This window comes from Orcinus orca, chromosome 14, assembly GCF_937001465.1.
Source record: "Orcinus orca chromosome 14, mOrcOrc1.1, whole genome shotgun sequence".
Classification (NCBI taxonomy): Eukaryota; Metazoa; Chordata; class Mammalia; order Artiodactyla; family Delphinidae; genus Orcinus; species Orcinus orca.
In genome coordinates this window covers 88,307,673-88,312,893 of record NC_064572.1, presented here as the reverse complement: position 1 = coordinate 88,312,893, position 5,221 = coordinate 88,307,673, and positions in this window count along the sequence as shown.

Here is a 5,221-nt window from a genome sequence, read left to right as displayed (position 1 = left end):
CGTGACACGCAGCTCCGTGGGGAGAGGAGACTTCAGATGGCTCAAGACAGGGCCTCCCACTCTTTCCTTCTTCCCCATCAGTGTGTAGAGTGTGGCCTGAGCTCCTGAGCAGTGGCCTCAGGACATGCAGGGCAGCAGGAAGAGGACGGGTGGCACCCAACAGTCGACAGGGCGCTGGTGCCCTGGACCAGCAGGGATGGAGGGGGAGATGGACACCCCACAGGAAGTAAGTCTCCTCCACGGTGAGGAAGGTGTCCCCAGCAAGGCCAGTTAGAAACTGCCCCTCCGCAGAGACCCAAGGTTGCTGTGCTCTCACACAGTCTGGAAAAAGTCTGGGTGGACCGGGCAGCAGAACAGAAGCCATGGGCTCTGCCTTATAAAATAATGTTTCATCCTTTTTATGGGGTGACTGCTCTGTGCCAGGAAAGGTCCTGGAGGCCCCAGAGCCGGCAGTGAGCAGCCCAGGCAAAGCCCTGTGGTCATGAGGGTCACGTTTAGGGCATGCCATGAACGTGCCCGAAGGCGAGAAGGGCCGTGGGGACAGAGGTCAGGGAAGGGACACAGGGAGTGCCCACAAGGCTGTGATTCCGCCTCAGAGGTTCCTGTGCAGAAAGGGAGCAGGCCAGTTAGGGTCTCCACAGAAGAATGTGGAGCCTGGCGGAGCCGGGTCCAGCCAGCGGCCAGGGCTACAGATACAGCGGATGGCTCCCTGCCTTCAAGTCTGAGGTCTGAGCAACTGCAGACAAAGGAGCTGAAGATTCTCAGCAACTGGCATGAAGTCCTGCCCGAGGGACGCTCTCGGCTCACTCAGAACCTTGGGGGGCCCGGGCGAGGGGCAACACACAGGGACACGAGGTCCATTGCTCCCGGCAGAGATGTGTCCTAACTCACGACAGCCTGAATCGTCCATCCCTTCCCAATCAGGGGGCCGCAAAACAGGTTCCAGAAGCACACGCTGGTTCGTGGCGACCGGAGCTCACATCACTCTTCCATAAGTGCATTTTGTCCTCATTCTGTGCCGGGGGGGTGGAGGGGGGCTCCCCACTCATTTACTGTGAAACAAAGAGCCTGTCCTGGTCTTGAACCAATTAATTGACCAGGTGGTCCTCCTGGACAGAGCAGAGAAACAGAGTTTCACCTCTGTAGGCGCCGTGGAAGGAATAACTCTTTGGGGAATTTCAGGAAAAGGAGAGAGGCAACGCACCGATTCTGGCTGGGGTGGACGCAGTGGAAGGGAAGGGGTCCTGCGGGGATACAGTCAGAACCCCAGGCACAGATGGAGGGAACCCTCTGAGATCAAAGAAGTAAATAAAGAATAAAACTTGACGGAGAACGGAGTGGCAACAGTAGCTAAAAGGTGCCTCTAGACATGCGGTTAGGCTGGGCTCCCCGCTGCCTGACTTGGGGTCCCTAAATTCTCCTGGCCACCACCCTTCTCCACACAAATGTTACATTCATAATATTAATCACCTGTGAACTTACTGCAGAGGCAATTAAGATGAAGTTGATTATCACAGTTTAACACATATTCGAAAGATTTGGCCAACACCAAAGTAGCCTGGGTAATTTCTCTCCATCTAATTACCTCCAAATGCAGCCCAGGACTTCACTCCCCGTAACCCTGAAGGTCCGAGGCTACCGAGGGAAGCCGAAGCACAATCTAAGCACTTTGTGGAAACAGGGCATGAAACCAGAGTTGGTTCACTTGGCCAAGTGAGCTCGAAATAAACGTACTTTAATTCCCATTTTCTGAAAAGTTGTCAAAGGCCTTTAATTAAAACACATCCCCTGACATAGTTTTAAAATAAATATGTTTAAAAAAAAACAAACTTGAGCCTTAATCTAATTCTGATACCTCAGAGGGAAGGAAAAGCCATGATCCTGGTCCCTCTAAAGAAGGGTGAAGACTTCCCTTAAAATCAATCCCAGGGCACCTCTTCCAGGAAGCCCTCCTGATTCCCCAGGCACAACTACTCTCCCCAGCCCCCTTTCTCTTCTCAGAATTGTCTTTCTGATAGAGCACTGTCTACCCCATGATAGAATAATGCTTTGGAAAATATGAAGTGCTATATGAACACTCCTAATGGCTGCTATCTGTGTGCCACCTGTCATTCCACTGCACCTGAGGTCAGGTAACAAGGGGTATTATCCAAGAAGAAACCTCCCCAAAAGGAACCACAGTGCTTAGTAACGGCAGGCAGGCTGGCAGGCAGAAGGAGAGGGTTTGGAGGCCAGCGGTCCTGAGCTGGTCCTGCCTCTGCAGCTACTGGCCCTGTGACTGAGGCAAGGTTGGCGGATCCAGGGGGCAGTAGCTGTGGGGAGAGGCTGGGACATTTCTCTGCAGTCCACTGCATGGAACATTCTTGTGTTTACAATCCTGTCCATGCCAGAAAGTGACAGGCTCCTTCCTTCCGCCACCTCTTCTGGAACCGGAGACAGGGAGAGGCGCTCGGGTGGGCCTCGTGCATCAGGATGGAGGAGAAAGCTCAGTGTGGGAGTGAGGACGCCTGCTGGTCCCACCCGCGCCAGCAATCGGGGCCAGTCAGGGTGCCCCAGCATGTGGGGCTGCAGGAGGCCGTGCCCAGGGTCCCCCCCACCCTGGACAGCGACGGATCCAAGCGGCTCCCACAGGAGGCCTCTGTTACCGTAACGTGGGCTCTATTTATTTTAAAGTAAAGAACAAAGATAATTGCCAACAGTGCTCTTCTCTAGGGGCAGAGAGCCAGGTGCTGGGGGAGCAGTGAGGGTGTTCATGAATATTTACTACATTTCTACTATTTTTAAAATTGAATTCTACGCTATTTCCCACAGCAAGCGTACATTACTCTGATAATCATTACACAACACAACTTTGAAAAATCATTCATTGAGGCGCAAGACCGGTGACATCTCTTAAATTTAATTTATCATCATGTTAGCCACGATTTTCCAATCAAACCACAAGAACGTTTGGTGCCCTCGTCGGCGGGCCCAGGGAAGCCCACAGGAGCGCTCTGTCCCGACGGAAGCTTGTTCAGACTCCCACGTCGGTTGCCCATCCCTCCCGCCCCCTCCTCCTCCCCCAGCACGAGGCAGGAATCCGATCTGGAGCACTCATCGTGCCGGATGCCGCCTTCCAACCCGGTGCGCGCCAACAGGCAGTCCCGGCCAGTGGGCGTTTGGGAAGATGAAAAGCAGCCGCTTCTCTTCCTGAACCAGCCGGCATCCACGGCCCCCCCGGCCCTGCCTGCCACGGATCAACCCCCTCAGGCGCCTTTGCTGGACGTCCAGGGAAAGTTCCGGAGGGTGGGCGAGGAGCGAGAACAAGGTGAAAATACCTGCACTCAAGTGATCTCTATTCTCACACCTTCCCAAATAAAACCCAACTCCAGGCAACGTGCTGAGGCCGCAGGGACAACTCGGAAGCCCGCCGTGATGCTGAAAACTTTGGGGATGCAGTGCAAGTAGCAGGTGAGCTTCACGGAGCACCTAACCAGCTGCAGGCCCAGGCTAAGCGTCCAGGAGGTGATCCATCATCAGGGCCACTTCAGAGACAGAGGCCCAGGCTCCCTGGACCCCCGAGAGTGGCCCCAGGGCTCTCTCTCTGGTGCTGGAGCCAGGCCAGGAGCCCATGGCCTCGTCCACAGATGGTGGGGCTGAGAAACAAGGGCATCAGGTGCACACACCTCCTCTAAAAAGTTCCTCTCTGAGTCCCACGGTGAGCATCACCACGGAGGAAGGCTCGGGCACCGATCTGAACGTTGCTCACACCCCACGCTTAGAGTTTGGAGTTAAAATGTTGGCAACGTGAGCTGCCTGGGTCTCTTGGTGTCCATTTCATGGAACTTGGACGTGGATTCTACTAGTTTAAATGTTATGGAAACGTGCATTGCTTTTGTGCATTTATTTCATGTTACGGGTCAGATCTGTGGTTACTGGGAGACTGTAGTCAAAAATATGATCAGCAATGAAAACACTGCAGTCAGACCAGAAGATACATGGCTGCTTCCGAAGGTGATAAGTGGGGCGATGTGTCACTTCATTTTCATTTTATCTGATGACATTCTGACTTTAAGTCAACTGTTCTTACAAACATGATCATGTAATTGGGGCATCTGTCTTGTTCATTATTTGGCAAACATGTCCTTTTAGCTCCAGTCCAAATGAAATTTGGGGAATTTGACTAATCACAGTTTAAGAGATGTTTTGTCCAGTTCTACACAATCTTAATTTTAACAGACACAAATCCCTCCACTCCCTGACGCTCTAACTGGCGTCTCTCCATGCCTATACAGAACTGTAAAGGCGAGAGAATAATAATTTTATCACATCTAGTCTTCATCCTGCAGCTTTATTTAATTTAACTGGCATCCCATTTGACCTAACAGCAATTATTTAAAGCAAGTCTTGACAAACCGGTTTCACATAGAACGAGTTTTTTTCTGTACTGTTATCTCAATAGCCTCCCAAAGCTGACATCTTAAATATTCAACAGCAGAGGTTCAACGCTCTCCCATGTGGGCTCTGATGTAGAAGTCCATGAATGCACAAAAAGAAACTAGAGTCTATTTCCACATACAGGAAATGTAAAAGGCAAACGCCCTCAAATAAGATGGCTTCTAATCCTTACCAAGGACAGCAGGGGCCTCGTCTAAGGGGCAGTAACGTCAGACACTTCTGCGAAGGCTCAGGGTAAAAACTAAACATTTCAATTACCCCTTTCTGCAGAAAAATCGGTTCTCTCCGCCCTGGACCGTAATTACCCAGGTGCCATCTCTGTCTGTCTCCCAAGTGCTGGCTTTTTACCTTAAGTGATTGGCTTCTCGAAATAAGAGTGCACACCCCACTCTACTTTGAATAAAGGTGAGAGCTTCTTAAAAGGATACACGTGAGAGAAATTAAAGGGAGGTAATAACACTATCACATCAAGATATGAATGGAAAAGACACGTTTTGACTAAGAAATGAGACAATTTGGGCTCTAAGAAAAGCATCTGGCACATGGTCTCTACTTGTAACAAAATTATGCCTCTTTTCATGCATAAATCGGAAGCATTTTCCATCATTTTGCTTGAGGAAGAGCACCGGCTTTCTTGGTTTCCTGACTTTTAACACTGGGAGTGTCTGCTTGAGCCCACCCCGGCCCCCTGGACGACAGTGACACCCAGAGCCCAGGCTTGGGCCTAACTCACCACTGACCAGTGCTGTGATGCAGGCACCCCAATAACCTCTTGATTCCTTGG